Source organism: Pinus tabuliformis, chromosome 4_1, assembly GCF_031772625.1.
Source record: "Pinus tabuliformis cultivar Carrire ecotype Pingquan chromosome 4_1, CPIR1, whole genome shotgun sequence".
Classification (NCBI taxonomy): domain Eukaryota; kingdom Viridiplantae; phylum Streptophyta; class Pinopsida; order Pinales; family Pinaceae; genus Pinus; species Pinus tabuliformis.
Genome location: NC_142303.1, coordinates 469516937 through 469537037, shown reverse-complemented (window position 1 = coordinate 469537037; position 20101 = coordinate 469516937). Strand labels below are relative to the sequence as shown.

The following is a 20101-nucleotide window of genomic DNA, read 5'->3' as shown; positions in this document are numbered from 1 at the left end:
GATTTAAAAACCCTGTTTTTAAAGCCAAGGTCATTTCTCAAAATTTTGTAAAAATTGTAAAAATTCAAATTTTTCAAAAGACAGCATGCAGCCCTGGTCCCCTTTGCCAAGACTCCTCAGAAGTCATTCCTGCAAAAATTATCAAGGAAAAACATCAATTCAACCAATTTCAAGACAAAAGGAAACCAAAAAAGTCAGCAGCATTCAAAGTTTAAAAAGTGTCATGAAAAACATTAGAAAGAGGGTTTTGACATGAAATTAATTCAAAACAAGGCTATAAAGTCTCTCTTTTCCTCCATTAAGCTTCATTGTGCCTTCAAGCAATAGAGCAATCGTTTTCAAGAGCATTTGGGCGATTTGGAGACAAATTGAGCAAAATTGGCAAGCTGAGCCCGCGCGCGACCTGTCAACACTTGCGCGCGACCTATCAAGCGCGCGCGACCTATCAGGGGGGTTCAATCAGTTGAAAAATTGCACTGGCGCGACCTATCAGCACCTGCGCGCGACCTGTTGGGAAATTCATCTACAAAAACCGCCAGTAAACTCCCAAACGACCTCAAAATTCTTCAAGGTTGCAGGTAGGCCTCTGATCATCAAAGTATTTTGCTTGGAAAAGACAAATGAGCATGGGAAAGGTGTTTTAATGTCGTCAAATTGAAATAAGAGGTTCATGTATGTTTGCTTTAAAAATGTCAAAATGCTTGTAGAGCTATGGTTTGTTTTGTTGTTTCAAGGTCATCCTTGTCACCCCACTTTTTCCCCACTCCTCTTTACCACCTCCTATATCATTTCTACCTAATCTCCCTACCAAAATATCAAAAGCCCTTAAAACCCTACCCCTATTCCTAAAAATTAAAAATCAAACCCTAAACCCTACTTCCTATAACATCCTTGCAAATAGAATTGTATGATGATATGTATGTCATGATTCTTCCCCCTTAACTCCCTATTTCCCTATTTCATATATTTTTCCCAATTTCCCTTCAAAGTCTCCCTTCCCTAACATTTCCCTTGTGCTATTTGTCCCCTTGAAACAGAATTACAAACAGGGAAAAACAACAGGTCATTTGAGCAAAAGCAGCAATACATTTCAGCCACTTTGCTCCTGAAACCATGTCAGAAACCGAAACCGACTATGAGCAAAGTGATGACCATGAGTCAACACCAGAAATTGTGATACAAAGGAGGCCTCACAGGGGTGGTAAGAGTGGTCACCATAAGAGAGAGGAGCCCACCTCTTTGACTGATTTGCAGGCTTGTCCACTTGCGGTCACATGTTTCCGCTACCTCTCATGCTATGAATTTTGTGAGAGGATTTCTCAAATTCAGCATCATAGGGAATTGGCTCGCTTGTTCGTTTTGCATTTGCATAATGGGCATGTAAATCTTGCAGGGGTGGATTTTATATTGTCATCTGAAAGTATTTCTCAAGCAACAGGAATACCAAATGTGGGAGAAGAGTGGAACAAACGCAAAGTGTTGGACAGATTTTATTATGAGCCCTTTGTTAAACCTGCCTACATGAGATCCATAACTGGTATGTTTCCTTTCAGATTTTTGAGGGATGAGTATGCTCCCATGGTGAGGCTCATCATGCTATATTTCACCTGTGAGGGCAGGTTTGCATATGTGTATTCGTACCATATTCGCTTGTTGATGCATTTCACACGGGTACGAATGATGAACATACCATGGTTCATCTGCTGGGATATTGAGAGGATGGTGCCCTTGGTGCAGAGAAGGAGCCCAGCACAGCAACACAGGAGCATTTATCATTATGGTTTGATCCAGCTTGTGGTCATGCATCAGTTGGCTCAGCAGGGTATCCCATGGGAGGAGTTTATCTCTCGTGAGTTGTTCACAGCACCACCACCACATCCTGAGATTGTTCATGAGGAGGGAGGACCATCACAGCAGCATGATATCCCTGAGATTAGACATGTCAGCTCTCCTCCATTGGTCACCTATCAGAGAGGCCACAGGGCTTTATTTGCAGCAGCTCGGCGAGTATTTTCTCCACAGCAGGTGGAAGGGGTCTCACCTTTTTCATCAGCTCAGCGAGTGTTATCTCCACACCAGGTGGAAGGGACCTCGCCTTCTTCAGCAGCACAGGTATCAGAGAGGGTCAAACAGCCCAGGATTGATGAGGGGCCATCAGGTGTTCCAGACATAGAGATTGTTGACCTTGATATCAGTTCTCCTAGCCTAGAGTCAAAGGAGATCATTCAGCACCTAAGAGCTGAAAATGATTCATTGCAGCGAAGATTGGACATGGCACAATGGACGATCACATATTTAGAGCAGCGCAACACGCAGTTGGAGGATGAGCACACTCTTGATGAGTTGCGGAGGATTCATGAGGACCGCAACTTGGCTCGGAAGAGACCCGGTGATTTGGTACCCGTTGAGTGGGAGGCTATGCTCCTCCGGGTCAATGCTCATTTGGAGAGGTTGCTGGCTAAGGCCAACAAAGATAAGGACCTGCTCAGGAATATGAAAAAACCAGTATTGGGCCCGAATGCACGTATGCAAGGCGAAAATGAGGGTGATTCAAGGGCGGTTGGCCAAGGCACTAAAACGACGGAGAAGGCCCGGACCCCTCCACATCTTGGCTGAGGCTTCCTTGAGGGAGCATGATATTAAATGAACTCACTACAGCGCAAATTTCAAAAAAATTTGAGCATTTTTGGTCACTTATGAATTTTTGGGCAAAAAACAGGTTTTTCACATTGATAGGTCGCGCGTTGCGCGTGACCTATCCGATGGGAAACTTCATTTTGGAAAAACTCAGCATTTCTGGATTTTTCATGCAAAGATACACCTGCTCAGCAATTACCAAGAGATTTCATCAAGTTTTGAGCCTCCAGAAGGTCAAAAAACATGCAAAAATTGACTTTATGCCACCTTTTTGACAAATAGGGAGAAGTCTTGGGAGATTGCAATTTTGGAGGGGAAAATGGCCACCAAATTCAGAAATTCTAGTTGGGTTGGAAAGTAGACATCTAGTCCTTTCCAACAAGCCCACTTTTACCTCATTTGGACACTTGGAAGTGCCTCAAATGGAGCTCCAAAGAAGCGCGACCTATCAGGATTAAGGGCGCGACCTATCAGGCAATTTTCATAATTTTTCACCTACAGCTCAGGAATTCGCCCAGCTTTGGTCAGTTTTGACTTGGGATGGGATTTTTCACCCTCTTTGATGTAATTAATGTATTTTCATGTTGATATGACACTTATTTACCTATTCTAGAAGATTCATTCATGAAATAGCAAACATTTAATGAATGAATTGGTTTCCTAGCTTATAGAGGCAAGTTGTTTTGACTGCCTAGATTTTAGTGCTCAGTTTAGAATTAGTTGAAACAGCTCCTAGAAGGATGAGCTCGACCCCTAGAGGCAAGGAAAGATGTTAGATTGCCTATATTATGTACTTTCTTGGTCATTTTCATGGTTGGACTCTTGAGGGAGAAGCTCTTATTGTATTACTCACTATATCTCTGCAATTTTTGGCAAAGGAAGAAAGACCAGGGTTTTGCAGTCCTTTTTGGGATTCTTGTGGTTACATGTGTTGATGGTGTGTTTCTCTTTGTACTTGTAAGTGTGTTATGTGAATCATTTCCTTACTTTTCCTTCTGCAAATTAGGCAAATGAAGTGTTAAAGTAGAATTCATGACTGTCATGCTCTGCTTTTAAGTTTGCTTAATATCAATGTTTTCAACTGTTTAAGGGGAATTCAAGGTTATTGCTTGCTCTCCTTAACTCCTCACCGGTCATTCTCATCCATCTACCTCTATCAAAGGCATCAATACTGTTTCCTACCTCGCCCCAAAGAACCCCCTGCAAAAACTGTGTCCAATCCCCGCACCCAAAATTGCCTTTTCCCGATTTTCCACCAAAAACCTAAAAATCCCAAATCAAACCTCTTGATCAGTTTACTAGCCTAAAATCAGTGTTTCTTTATTGGTTATCTCTACCCGTTGAAGATCTTTGCTGAGATAGACCGGAGAGAGCCCTCTCCTGCCCCGTAGGGCTAGCTACGAGGCTAAGTGGTTTGATGTTTCCTTGAAGTTTGCCTTTCTCAGCCTGAGGTGAAATTTCAAGCGCTAACAGGGTCCGGCCCATCGGCGATTGCTCATATATATGCAAAAGGCCATGCTCCATTGGAAACGCCGATGCGATATCGGCGATCGCTCATCAGCGAAATAAAAAGCCCTTTGTAAGTCCTCCATTGCAACTCGTCGATGCGATATCGACGATCGCTCATCGGCAAGGTCTCCTTTGTCGCTGCCACTGCCTCCACTCGACTTGCGATATGCCGACGCGATTTGGACCGTTGATCGGCCAGATCCAACGGCTGGGATTAAAGCGGATCCTTAAGCATGTAACTTTGATTTTTACATGGTTTTTGGGGTATTTCGGCCTCCCGATAGTGTATTTCTGCCCTCCAAAGAGCTTTCCCCTTGCAATTTTTTCGGTCGGTGGAAGTCTTTTAGCCATAATTTGAGAATTTGAGCAGCAACCATGGATCCTTTGGCATATTTATAAGTGTAATTGCAGCCTTTGGGAGTGTTTGAATCCATTTTTGATGCCTTTGCACAGCAAAGCTAACATTGGCTCCTTCTGGGGATGAGATCCTCCCTGTGAGGTCTCAAGAACTTGCAGATCAATGCCTTTCCAGCAACAAACAAATTAGCCAAAATTCCTAGTGTTCCATTGGGCATGGAGTCTACTACAGCTATAGTAAAAACTGATAAAAGCAAAATATTTACAGCTTTTAAGGCCCAAAGACCTTAAATCACATAATTTTTTAAAAGCCACCCATTAACTGGGCCATCAAAGATTGGTTCTCCTCCCATACTTTTCAGTATGAAGGTATTGTTCCCTTGAATCTATGAAATGATGAAAGGGCCTGTCCAGAGAGCATCAAATTTCCCATGATTGCCTTTCTTTTCTTTAAATGCATCCAATTTCAGAACTAAATCCCCAACTTGCAAATTATTCCTTTTTGCCTTCTTGTCAAAGAGTTCCTTGATCTTTTGCTGATGTGCTATAGCTTTTTCAATCAACTGCTCTCTGATCTGACATAATTCAGTTAAATCAGTGATTCTATTGGCCATATCATCTTCTTCATTCTGCGCTGTTTGGAGCAACTTTGCCACAGGGAGGGTAAGTTGAATTGGAAAAATAGCATCAGTACCATATACCAGCTTGAAAGGAGAGCAGCCTGTAGATCTTTTGATGGTCACTTTGTCTGCCCAAAGCGCATATTTGAGCTTGGTATCCCAATTCTTCTTATTTTCCTCTAACAGCTTCTTAATAATCCTGATCAGACTTTTATTAGAGGATTCTGCTAGACCATTCCCTCGGGGGTAATAGGAGGTGGAATGAACAAGTCTAATGCCCATTGAATCACACATTTCCACCAACTCTTTTGCCTTAAAGGCTGCTGCATTATCTGTTATCAGCTTATGTGGGCAACCAAATCTGTTGAAAATGTTTTCTGATAAGAATTTCAGGACCACATTATGATCATCCTTCCTTGTTGGAATTGCTTCAATCCATTTTGTAAAATAATCAGTGGCAACTAATATCCACCTGTTTTGGCCACTGGAGTGTGGGTTGATTTCACCAATGAAATCCAAGCCCCACTGCTGAAAAGGTCCTTTTGCAATTATTGGCTTTAGAGGCAGGGATTTTAACTACTTCTTACCTTCAAATCTTTGGCACCTGTCACAAGATTTAACAAAAGCAAATGCATCAGAAAATAAAGAGGGCCAATAGTACCCAGCTCTGAGAATTTTTTGGGCTGTAGTTCTCCAATAATGATGTCCTCCACACATGTTGTTATGGAACTGCTGCATAACTTCTATTGACTGTTCCTTGTCCAGGCATCTTAAAAGCACTCCAAATGGATCCCTCCAATAAAGCAAGCTATCATTTATGCAATATTTCGTTGCCTTGAGCTTTAACGTTCTTGCTTGACTTTGAGAAAATTCTAAAGGAACTTCTAGCTTTAGCAGGAAATTAATTATTGCAGCATACCAGTTACATGAAGCTAGGTTCTCGGCCACTGACTGTCCTCTCTGCGTTTCAGCAGTTTCATGCTCTTGCATTAGACCATTTTCTTCTACATTGAACAAGAAATCGATGTCCAAAGATCTGCAATTTTCTTCAGCCAATAACTTGGCAAGCCCCTGACCTCTTACCAGCTTGGTGGGCTTCAGCTCTATGTTAAGCTCTATCATTTTTGCAATCCATTTCGCTCTTTTTCCATCAGCATCAGGCTGCATTATGACATCATTTATTGCAGCAGAAGGCACATATGCAACTATTTTGGAATGCAAGATGTATACTCTGAAAGCTTTCAAAGATTTGATAAGAGCATAAGCCTGCTTTTCAATAATATCATACCTTAGTTCAGCATCCCTCATATTCTTGCTGAAAAAGGCCACTGGATGCTCTTGCCCTGCTTCATCTTGCTGTAACAAGACAGCTGCAATGGTATCCTTAGAGGCAAATGAAAATAGGTGAAACTCCTTGCTATAATCAGGGCTTATTAAAGTAGGGGCTTCCATAATAGCCATCTTAATGGACTCAAAAGATTTTCTGGCCGCATGAGTCCACTTTACCTCTGCTCCCTTTTTCAACATGGAGGTTATGTGCTTAACTAGCTCTGCAAAATTAGGAAAGAACCTCCTTACAAAGTTAATTTTGCCCAAAAAAGACTGTATATCTTTCTTTGATTTTGGCAGAGTTAAGGCCTGAATCGCTTTGACTCTTTCTGGGTCAATTTGAACACCTGCAGCAGACACTACATGCCCCAACAGTTTGCCTTCTTCCAAAGCAAATTGGGATTTTTTGGGATTGAGCAAAATTCCAAACTTCCTGCACTTTAAAAAAACCTTCTTTAAATGTTGTAGATGATCATGATGGCTGCCAAAATAAACAGTTATGTCATCAAGATATATCAGCACGAATTTATCCTTTTCACCCACAAAAGCAATATCCATAGCGCGTTGAAAGGTGGCTCCAGCATTCATCAGCCCAAATGGCATTTTGGCTTACATGAACGTGCCCCAAGGAGTGGTAAATGTTGTCTTCTCTTGATCATCTGGATGCACAGCGATTTGATTAAAGCCTGAAATTCCATCTATAAAAGACATTACTTTGGCATCTGAGACTTGCTACGACAAATGCTCCATTTTTTGCAGGGGATAGTTATCCTTTTTAGAGCATTTATTTAGATTCCTGAAATCAACGCACGGTCTGATTTCTCCATTCTTCTTTCTCACAATAACCAGATTGGCCACCCATTTAGAATATCTGAGAGGCACTATAATCTTAGCAGCCAGCAGCTTTTTAATTTCTTTCTCAACCAGAGGAAGGAGCATAGGATTCATTGGTCTCAGCTTCTGTTTGAAAGGAATAGTGTCTTTCTCAAGCGGAATTTTATGCTGAATTATATTCCTGTCATACGTTTTTAGATCATTGTATTCCCAAGCGAACACATCAGCAAATTGCTTCATTAATTTGCAATATTCAGCACTCTGATCAGAAGATAAATTAGTGGACAAATTTATGAATTTGGGCTAACCTGGATTTCCTATATCATGCTTACAAACTGCAGACTGATCTTCTTTTTGGGAAGCTTTGTAAGGCACATCATTGTGGTCAAACAATCTCTCAAGAGGAATTAGACCCTTAGGGATATGGTTACTAGGAAGCTGGACTATGCTATTCTTGCCAATCTTATTTCTAAGTTGGGACTTGGGATCTTCAAACAAAGCATCATTATTTTGGTCAATTTGCATTTCAGAGAACTCATCAATGACTTGAAGGAACCTATTTAATTCATCATCATCATTAAAAACCTTCCAATGGTGGACATTATCAGGCACAGAGGGTCTATACTTCATTTGTACCTCATAAACTAGTTTGGGAGGCGATGGAGGGATGAACAAACTAGCAGAGACAGCAAGGGAAACAACAAGCTGATTTTGGGTTCTAGGAATATATGAAATGCAGAAAAAATCAAAGAACTCTTTGACTCTCCATACCTCATTTCTGTAAGCTCTCAGCCTTGTGTGCTTTGCTTGGAACGTTTTATTTACTTGCTGAATTATCAAATCAGCATCTCCAAACACTTTCAAATTTTTTATTCCCCTATCTTTGGCTGCATGAAGGCCCAACAACAGTGCTTCATATTCTGCTATGTTGTTTGTCACTTGAAAAACCAACTTTAGAGACAACTGAACTGTTTCTCGTTGTGGAGATACTAACACCACCCCTGCTCCTGCAGTCTCCTTGGTACATGCTCCATCAAAGAACATCTCCCAAATCTAATCACCTGTATCATGCTCAGCCTGAGTTGTTGGTTTCCTGATCTGCAATGCAGCCTTCTGAGATTCTTCTATTTGGAGAATGCAAGCTCCAAAATCAGTGTCCACTTCATATATGGGATGGTTTGTAGGATTCTTCTCATCACTAATGATATATGCCAGTTGTGCTTCTCTATATAACATCCTGCTCTCTCCTCCAAACACTGGAACAGTTGCATAAGATAGATCATTCTGCAATGTCCCACCTAGTCTCTTAATCCACCCTCTAGACAACAGCATACCAAACTTCGGAGGAACATCAGCCAATACTATATCCATCATCATACTTTTCATGGGCAGCTGGGTTAAGGTAATGGCCAGATCCTTGATTAATCCAAGGCATTTTACCTTCCTTGAATTAAAAGAGAACAAATCATGATAAGGTCTAGTGATATCAAGGCCTAACTCTTCCATGGCAGTTTTAGGCATTAGATTGTGGCTGGCCCCTGTGTCTAGCAGGCAATTGTGGAGGATTTTATCATGGATAGTTAATGAAACATAGAAAGATGGAGAACTATTGTCAGCAGGTTCAATCATGGGGCTAAGCACAATAGCAGGCTTGTCATCTTGCAAATTGACAGAGTCAATGGAGGTTTGTTTAGATTCAAGTTCAAGGGCCTCAAGGATGGGTTTTCTGAATAATTCACTCTTCACCAATTCAGCCAGAGGCATGGATATTTTCAATTTCTGAACTTCTGACTCAAGACTAAAAGAAGAGAATACTTTATCAGCAGTTTTTACCTCTTGAACTGGAGCTTTGAGGGTGATAGGATCAGCCGCTGGTGTTCTTTTCCTGCTATTCTGTGGCATTTTTTGAGTAGCTGCTTCTTGTACAAATTTTTCTTTGACATTATTTGCATTGGATCTTAGATTATATCTTTGCTGCTGCTCACCAGATTGCAGAACAACACCATTGTCCCACCTCTAATTGTTTTGCTCTTGTAGTAATGACTCTTCATATTTGGCCGATGTTAAAAATGCAGCACTGCCTTTATCCTCCAAGCAGTGAATTTCATCCTCATCTTCTTCAAATTGTCCCCCCTCCATGACTGCATTTTGAAAGGGAGCTTTTACTTTATGATCTTCTTTTACTTCTTCACCCCTTTGCATAGTTTGTAGCTGCTCATTTGCTTTTCTAAATGGGTTTGGATTTCTTGGAGCAAATGTGTTTTTCTGCCTTGTTTTGCCTGAAGTCTGCTCAACCTTTAACTTAGAAATTTCAACAGCCAATGACTCGATCATTTTAGTCATTTTCTCTAATTTAGGCTCTGAAGTTGATGTAGGGGAAGAAGAAGCCTCACCTCTTGGCCTTCTTCTATCAACTTGACTCTTTAACTTCTCTGCTGCCAAAATATTGGATTCCACCTCCAGGTCTGCCTCTTGCATATCCCCCAGAGTAGCACATCATCTTTCTCTCAACAATAAGCAGAAATCAGAGTCAAAAGCATTGGCATATGTGAGTTTAGCAGCAGTGGGGGTAGGCTTTACCTTAGCTGGTATTTTACTATACATTCTATTAAATCTTTTATTGAAGTCAGGCAAAGACTCACCCTTTTCTCTTTTCAAGTTTCCAAACTCTGTATGATAATACAACAAGTCCTTCTTATCTCCCCATTGCTTCAAAAATGCATCATCTAATGCTTCAATATCTATTATGGATCTTTGGGGTAATTCTCTAAACCACTTCCTAGCCTCTCCATCAAGGCTTTGGACAAAAACTCTCATCCATACATCATTCTCACTTATATCTAAATTATCAGCATAACTGTAAAAGGCTTCAAGATGTTCTTCTGTTGTTACTCCCTCTGTTCCAGTAAATTTAGGCATATATTTTTGATATTCTCCCACAGGCATAGCATTTAGAAGCACAGGCAATACCAAAGGTCCATATCTAGCAGCAACAATCCTCTCAATCCTAGCAGGTGCTTGCTATCCTGCCATGTTTGGAATATGTGGAAGAACACTAACAGATGGAGCAGTAGGAAATAATGTAATGGATGGCAGAGATATTGGGATGTTTTGGACAGTATGGGAAGCTTTCGTTGGACTGAGATTCAAAGGGGAACTAACTGCGGAAGGGGCTGAACTAATCTCTGAAGGAATTTCTTTATAGTGCTGGGCTCTAAGACTTCAAGCTGTAATTCTTCAGTTATAAACTCATCTTTCAGAGATAAATTGGAGTTTTTAGGCTTACCTGATCCCGATGCCCCTTTTTGTGACGATTTCTTCGATTTAACAACTTTCTCAGGGTCACGCAATGGTCCAGCTGGAGATTTCTGCGGATTTCTTCTAGTATGCCTCACAAACTGAGTTAGAACTTCAAAGTGGAGTCACCAAAGGATAGTCTTCCACCAATGGAGTCGCCAGACAGAAGATTACAACTAATACTGTGTTCAAACCTTGTCTGTCATCAAAGCTTGAAACTATGTCGTTCTCCCAGGGAAGCTTGAGCTCCAATTCTCCACTCCCCGGCAACGGCGCCAATTAATGTTATCACCCCAAGAAACTCACCTAGGTTGCATATCGGTGATGCTCGAGAACATTACAAATTCAACAAAATAGTTGGATAAATGGCGGATGAATGAAACAAATGCTGCATATTCAAGCCAGATAACCACTTCTACTATGATTGACCCCAGACATGGGTGAACACCCCTAGACTACAAGGCTTTTAACCACCAATTACTCACAGTTTGAGGATAAGATGATAATGGAGAAGACTGACTACACCAGCAGATGCACAGGACCCTGTGATGGCCGGCTGCAACTAGTTAAAAGGTCTGTAAATCTAGTTTCTAATACACAAACAGGATGACAGCTCTCTATGCATTAAACAACAGAAACCTGCATACACGTTCAATGATACATGCTAAATCCTAACACAGAGGTGGGATGACAGCCCCTCTAATGCTAAACATTAACAGAACATGAATCAATGCAAACAGGCACAGCCTGGAACAAGAAAGAAAAGTGGAAAGTGAGCGTTTAACAGCAAAAGAAGCTTGTATTAGCTGGAAATGAAGACCAGACGCTGCAGGTTACAAAGTAGTTACAGTCTCCAGAAGTTGAACCTTACAACAGAGTCACCTTCATCTAACACTCATCCCCCCTTCCACTACATCTGCTTTTTTAGTATATATGGTGTCTCATTACACAATCTCTCTGTTAGCTATGCGTGGAGGAGCCCATAAATGGCCACCAACCACATTTACATTCAGGAGTGGGCTTCTGGAACAAATATGGTTGTGCTGTAAATGGATTTGACCTCTTTGTTGCTCTGCAGTCCTCCTTTGAGTAAGTGGCGTGAAATACCAAAGGAGCCATAACCATTGAATGCACTGATATGATAAACGGTGTCCTGCTTCCTTCTCGGCCATACTGTTGATTAATTGCAGCAGCTGAACATTAAAAATGGCTCCATTATGACTGTTTTGCTTATAAACAGTGAAACGTTGCCCAAACTGTTCATTCCCACCCATCATTGTTTCAATCTTGACTTAAAAAGGTTCGGGCATGGTTCAATCAACTATCGGGTCCACATTTAGGGTCACAATTCATATTATAACATGCCCATCCTTTGTATTTTTTATGTTTCTTTATACACTAAAAATGCGCCCAAAACCATTGAAAATGGCTTAAGCGCGGATTTGAAATTTTATAAGCAATGATTCATAAAATATCGGGTCCGACCCATCGGGTCCGACCCATCGGGTCCGAACTTCATCACAATCGGCACCTGCCCAAGGCCTCCTTTGTAATTTCTTTATACAAAGAAAATACATAAAAAACATTAAAAACGCGAAGGGCGCGAACCCGAAATAATATGGAATGGAGTATTGTATGGCCATCGGGTCCGGCCCATCGCATTGCAACATAACCCATGTTACAGCCCGCCCCTTTGAAAGCGCCGATAGCGATATTGCCGCGGACCCGATAATCTATCAGAAGGAATTAACACCGCCGTCGGGTCCGGCCCATCGGCGATCGCTCATATATATGCAAAAGGCCATGCTCCGTTGGAAACGCCGATGCGATATCGGCGATCGCTCATCAGCGAAATAAAAAGCCCTTTGTAAGTTCTCCATTGCAACTCGCCGATGCAATATCGACAATCTCTCATCGGCAAGGTCTCCTTTGTCGCTGCCACTGCCTCCCCCCAACTTGCGATATGCCGACGCGATCTGGACCGTTGATCGGCCAGATCCAACGGCTGAGATTAAAGCGGATCCTTAAGCCTGTAACTTTGATTTTTACATGGTTTTTGGGGTATTTCCGCCTCCCGATAGTGTATTTCTGCCCTCCAAAGGGCTTTCCCCTTGCAATTTTTTCGATCGGTGGAAGACTTTTAGCCATAATTTGAGAATTTGAACAGCAACCATGGATCCTTTGGCATATTTATAAGTGTAATTGCAGCCTTTGAGAGTGTTTGAATCCATTTTTGATGCCTTTGCACAGCAAAGCTAACAGTTTCCAAGAGAAAAGAGACATCAGATCTGCCCTCTTGCACAGATCCTGTAAAAAGGTGATCCTTAAGTTGATTTTATGGCTTAACCCAGCCACTCTAAAGTCTGCCCCTGTATAAGAGGACTACTAGAATGCAATATTTTAAACTAAATGCATATGTAATCTAATTATGCTAGTAACAAAAAATAAATTCTAAATACATCTCGATTTAAAAAAGGATTAGTCCCCCTCTCAACCAAGAGCAAGGTAAAAGGGGATTTGAACCACTTTTGAATCTGGAATAAATTTAAAGTCAATAAGTCATGGAAATAGTTCCAAGACTTATTACTAGTTCAAACAAGTATATGTATTCAACTATCTTATAAATAGTAATCAGATCTCTGGTGCACATACATCCAAATTCAAATAAAATGAATTCAAACTAAAAAAACATGATTGTATTAAGGAAATAGTTCTCATAAAACAATCACAATTAAAATCAAGATAAACTTGACATGAATTTGCTAAATAATTAACAGTTATGTCTTGCTTATCTATTCGAATTCATAAGTTAACTTGATAGCAATTAGATCCATCATTAACAAATATATTTCAAATTATTAAATCAAGCATGTATTAAATGAATTTACAATAGTGCAAAACTTTAGGAACACATACTTATGTGGATCAAGAATTGCCTCAAATTTATTAAATGAAAGTCATCAATCAACCTCTATCTCTGATAATAGTGTACAAGAGTTAAATATTTGATTAGAGCCTTTGATAATAGTGTACAAGAGTTAAATATTTGATTAGAGCCTTTGAGTGCATGCAATTTAAAGAAAAAAATCATTATAACATGAAATTTTCAGAGCTGAAATACATCTCTTTTAATCTCAACAAGTCTGGTCCAAACTAGCTAATTCTCTACAAAATTACTGCTCCCTGCAATAGTGTAAAAATCCTCTCGTGGCAGAGAATTTCTTTCCCCTCCCCCTTGTACATTCTACAAAAGCCATATTTATAATTAGAAAGGAAAATCAGAATGAGAGAGTTGTTGGGAAATAAAATTGCTCCAACCAATTTTAATTGGCCAGAAATCTTCTTTTTCTTTTACTCGTGAAATTTCATTGCTTCAAGTCTTCTCTCCCTCATCCCCCAACTACTCACTTACCAAAAACCAATCAAAATTCAGAAATTAAAACAAATTGGTGCACAAAATAGAAATCAAACCACTTCTCAACAAATTGTTAAATTAAAAATAAATTAAAATCAAATTAAAATCCAAAAAAAATATCGTGTTATGGTTTCTTCAAATGGACCAGAACAATCTTTGGGAATTGTTGGGAATGAATTATTCACTGCAGTTTTCCAATGCCAATAAAATTTGCCCAAATCAAAAGAGAAAAACTATTTTTTTACCATCCCAAATTATTCTCCTTTGTCTTAGTTTTCCAAAGAACTACTGCAAACTTCATTTGGTTGAGTGAATCTTGAGATCTGCCTCTCCGAAATTGAAGTGCCAAAAATACCAGAATTCTGGAAAAAATTATGCTTGGACAAACTTTCGAAAATTTAATTAAAAATATAATTTAATTAATTATACAATTAAAATTAATTAATTACTAATTAATTGCAATTAAATAAATCATATACATTTTATTTAAAATCATTAAACTAAATTACAAACTATTAAAATATAATTTACACATGAATAAAATAAAATTAAAAGTTAATTGAATTAAAAACAAAGTTTAAAATAATATTAAAATTAATATTAAAATTCTATTTAACAAAACGTTACAAAACCTTAGATGTAAATAAAAACAAAGGCATATAACATATTGACCATTAGAGAGGATAACACATCGGGCCATCGAAGAGGATTGTGAATAAGAGGTTTTATAAAAACAAAGGCTTCGAGGTCAATCAAACACACACAGGACATCGGGAATCAGAGCTATAAGAAATCGTAAGTTTATTTAAAACAAAAGCCCTAAGGTCATAAAAATGTCGAGGTTCCGATGCGGCCTTCGCAGGTTTTTAATATAAATGAAACTTTTACTTGTAATAATGTTTTGACACATCGGAGTTGAATGCATGGAAGAATGAAATTATCAGAGATTTGTTTAAATAGAGTTACGAGGTTATATGTCCTGAGGTCCCGATTATCATATGCCGAAGGAATGTAAGGCATCAAAAATTTTGAAATATCAAAGGTTCTTTTAAAGAGAGCTCTGATGCAAAAAGGTCTTGCGGTTCCCATATGGGACTTTGGTTGAGGTAATTTAAATCACACAATCAACAAGCCATCGGAGGTATGAAAGTCATCGAGGTTTTATTAGTCCTTGCCATCTGGCAAGACTATAGTAATCGAAATGGGTCACTTTAGTATTAGTTTGTGTGATATTTTATGACTTATATGACTTATAGCTTAATGTTTTTCTGAGTCGAGTTTTTACGGCCAATGAAATTTCAGTTTCAATTTTCATCGTCTTATTTGGCCTCATACCGAGGCATATGAGGCTAAAGCTTATGGTAAAATATATATTAAACCACCATTTGAAACGATATGAATTAATATTAGCATTAAATCTTAAACATTTTATGCTAAAGCACATATACCACTGCTACAATACAATAGCATATGTACCCCTCCGACCACATGTAGGCCTGCCACTAAATGTACCACCGTTAGATGTACGCCTGCCACCACATCTATGCCTTTTGTGGGCATGTAACAGGTGCCAACTTTCCTCTTTACTGTGCGTTAACAATATTAATATTTCTTTGCTTAAAGCACTGCAATAAAATTCAAATTCATTCACTTGAATAGATAGAGAACTCACCGGATGAACCAGGCCCCAGGCATAGGGCGAGAGCAGCCATCGATTCCGTAACAATCCTTCATTATCAGGGAGACTAGTTCAGTAGACCCAGCAGCAACATCCCTTCGCTTAGAGCCGGCAACATTCCTTCCAATTACAGATCGATACCCAGCCCTATTAGATTATAGACATGGAAAGCCAGTTACAGACCTTCATGAGTGAGATCCATATATAGTAGCTTCTTCCCTTCGCTCAGTTCCATACATAGATCCTCCAGCATCAGTAACATACCTAGAAGCATAGATAGAGACAAAGGCAGGGACAAGGTAAACTCCTGCTTCTGGGTCATCAAATGAATCAATGGATCATGGGTCATCAACTGAATCTCGAATAGGAAGGGGTGCCGGGCGAAGTGAGGGCTCTTTAATAGGCTATTGAACGGGGATGCCGGCTTTGCCTTTGCTTAAACCGCTTATTCCGCTGATTATGTAGCTGGATCTTTAGACGGTGCTGCTTCACCGACTGGAACTGTAAGATCCCTGAACCGCATGGGAACTGTAAGAGTATGCCTTCGCTCAGCGAGAGCTGGGAGCGCCAAATCATCTCCACTGGTCTGCATTTTGTGTTGTAAACTCTCTGGAACCCCATTTGCAGAAAAGTTGAATAACTCTAGACAATGTGTTTCCTATAGTTTAAATCAGTGTGAATAATGGTCAATGTTATCATTTCTTAGAAATTTGAAAAATGTCCATGACGTAATTGTACTTACTGCTATGTAAATGTACAGAGATCTTGCTTAAAATTTAGATTTCAGTGAAAATTTTGAAAAACAAAGTAAATACAATAGGTTTGATTTAACTCATTGTAATATTTTGAGAATGGTATCCAAAACTAGGCTCGCTGTAATTAAAATCTGCTGTCACGAAGCCTTTCATTTTTATCTATTTTTTGTCATTACATCACTGAATGATATGCCAAATAATAGACTTAATAGTAGTCCTCAGAAGATGATGATGAATGATACCTTGATTAACTGGAAAGGTCTCAATATAGAGTTGCTGTTACGTGCCACATGCAATCCGCAACCAGCCACGTGCAATTTTCTCAATGATCTCAGCCCTTCCAAACCTGCAATACGTTTAACATTTTCACATTTTGAAATTGAAAGGTTTTGCAAGGATTGCTGGGATGCAAAATCAGGCAATTCAACAAGTTCTCTGCAGTTGTGTATTCTTAGTAGCTTCAATCTCTTCATATGTGACCAACTCGATATTTTCCTTAATCCCAAGTTATCTTCAATAAATAGTTCAAGCAGTTCTTTTGGAAAAGTTGATAATTCTATGAGTTCTGTGCAGTGCTGCAGGTAAAGTTTATTTAATCGAGGAAGACTGCTAAAACTTGCAGGCAGGGAGGAAAATTTGTATGATTTCAGGCATAGAACTTCTAATGATGAAAAATCTCCAATATCCTGTGGAAGGCGACACCCACCTGATTTTAGATGCTCCAATGAAGTAAGTCTAGAAAAACTAGGTGGAAGCACTGATAAACTATAGTTTTCTTCCATTTCTAGAATTCTTAGTTTTGAAAGATTTCCAATGCTCTGAGGAAGTTCACACAGATTGTAGCATCTATTCAGAAATAACTCTTGTAAACAAACCAGATTTCCAATTATGTTCACTGCCTTAACAACTAGGTACTGTGGTGGGTTTAAGACTTTACCATGAAGAAGCTATTACCATAAGCAGACGATGGGGTGGTCCAGGAGATGCTTAGACAGCTCAGACAGTTTTAAGAAGAGGCACTTTGCTTCGTCGCTACGCTTCAACCTGGGAGACAAGCTTCTCTTTGCTACGCTTCCACCATCAATGTCAATAGACAAGTCGGGGGATCTTTGTCCTGCACCCTTTCTTCAACCAATTTCTCCATAATTGTCCCCCTCTGTTAATAATACAATAAAAAGTTGTCCCCTTTTGTTAATAGTACAATAAACATGAGGCAAAGAAGATTGCAATGCTAAAAAATAAAACCAAAAATTTGAGGAAACTGGTAAATGCCCACCTCTGGATCTTCCAGAATCCAATGACGACTATTGTTCTCGGCAGAAGCAAGAAGATCCTTCACCACTTCATTATTTCGATGGCATAAAACTTAAAGAACTTATTTTCACTTTGTGCTCAGACCAAACTTGAGACTAGGGATAACGACTAAAAATATTAATGTCTGGTGGAAATGTCAGAAATCAAATACAATATGGGGAACTTGCAGATTAATTAGAGCAGCTCTGTGTCGTCCATGGAAGTCTTACTTTACGAGCTACCTTTGCTTCTATCCCAGCGTCTGTAACCTCTGTGGTGGCCTTGCTCCTACTTCTGGAACTTGCTGCATCTGGTGGAACTACTCGCTTTGATTTTGCACCTGAAATGCCAGACTGTTTGGTATACCGCTAGTACTTTGTGAGATGGCTGTTGCTGGTTCAAGGTCTTCATATAGACCACGAGCAGAAGAATTGAAGCTAGAACTAGTTAGCATATTCGAGAGAGATAAGGGATTGCTCCATTAGATAGGTTTTTACAGTCGGGAGCTAGCTGGTAATCGACATTGGATCCAACAGTTAATGGACGTCGCTAATAGCCAAGCTAACCTTTGTTCCACCGCCCGCTACGAAATGATTTCTTTATGCCAGAATGTGGAGAATAAAACACAGTGACAAAGCAACAAAATAAAAATCTAGCCCCAATACCTCGTCAATATCCCTGTAAATATCCATCACGACACTATCTGTGATGCCCTTCATCGTATATGTATTTCCACTGTTGGTTTGTACATATGCAAATATTGTTGTTGTAACACGTGTAATACATGCGCCATGCTCTCCACATGTAATACATGCGTCTTGGTGCTCCATGTTGGCTATTATAAAACAATTAAATAAATTTTTGGGCCTACATTAATTTATTAATGTATTGTTATATCTCTTGCTTAGGTTACTGGTTATGTTTTATTTTTCATATAACATCAACATATCATTCTGATTAATAATTCCATTCACTCGGATCTAGTGTCCTATTCTGATAATGGCACAATAATAGGGAAATGTTGACTTTGCTGTTGTACATTAGATTATTAGAGACCTAAGGATCGACCCCTGGATCGAGATTTGAGGGTTGTCGGCAGACCCCCGGAACCCCTAAAGATTGTTTCCAGATAGCTAAACTGGCATCGCATAATCAAGTAGCAGGATCAATTGCATCGATTGCATCAACTAGCGGCTATATACAATGACCTTCTGGCAATGATGACTATTGGACTGGTTTATCGATATGCTCATAAGTAAACAAGCATGCCCCAATGGCTCAATCTCATCTGTTGGGAACATGGGAAATCTCTTGAATCTGGCGATCGTTCAAACTAGGCAGGTCGGTGCTCCCCCCGAACCGACGGTAAGCAACAAAGCAAGTAATGAAAGCAGTACTAACTTTTCACTCAGTGGAAGGGACTTGCTAGTCTCTGGCTACTGTGTTTTTTCTTCGCTCAATAGCGGGGACTTGCTGCTTAGCAGCCTCCCTTGTTTAAATAGTTTCCAATATAACAACATGTGCCGAGGTTCCGATGAATTATATGCCAAGCTTTTTTAGATGTCGGGAGTTATAAGATGGAGTGAAGTGAGATTTCAGAGGAGACAGAAAAATAAATTTTGGAGGCTTATAAGATGAAGTTCTGATATAAAATAGTTCTGAGGTCCGAAATGGGGAGAAAGGTAAGAGAATAAGAAAAGAAGGAGAGGGCCACGTGGAGTGGATCTTTCTCTAAAAAAAAATATTAAATTAGAACCATTTGTTATTAAAAAATTTAAAATAAAGAACTACAACCACTTTATAATTTAGGGATGCTAGAGCTCGTAATTTTTTTTAAATTGGGATTTGAAATAGAATTTTGAAATTTGAAAACACCGTAATTTTAATTGTTCTACAATTTGGCTGCGGTGATTTTCTAGGACCATTATAAAAGTTAATTAATTAGTAAAAATTAATCAATATTTACAATTAATTTACAAAAATTAAAATAATATACATTTTGTACATTTTTAACCTTGACGATAAAAATTATCGAACTTCAGATTAGCACCATTTTCAAACCATGCATCCAAATGAGATGAAATGAGAACTGATAGAAAGCTAGTGAAAAGTATAATGCAATGAAGCAATCAGAAGGAAAATCCAAAGAAAATGAAAATATGGAAAAATTGTAGGACAGTTAACCAAATGAAAAATATTAAAAACTGATTTAGCCAAAATTTACAAAACGGGTCCCCATTATTTGAAATAAATAAGTCAAATAATGGGGGTGTTGAGTTTTCACCTCAATAGGTCCAAATGATATAAAGAAGAGACTAAAATGGTGCATAATCCTCCAAAATATCCACCAGATCTTACTTCCTAACCAATACTATAA

General features: G+C 39.3%; 1 pseudogene; it reads right to left on the bottom strand.

The window, feature by feature from the left end:
* Window positions 1-15710, bottom strand: part of LOC149176475 (heat shock cognate 70 kDa protein-like) — a 48305-nt pseudogene extending 32595 nt beyond the window's left edge.
* Between the last annotated feature and the right edge of the window lie 4391 nt (window positions 15711-20101).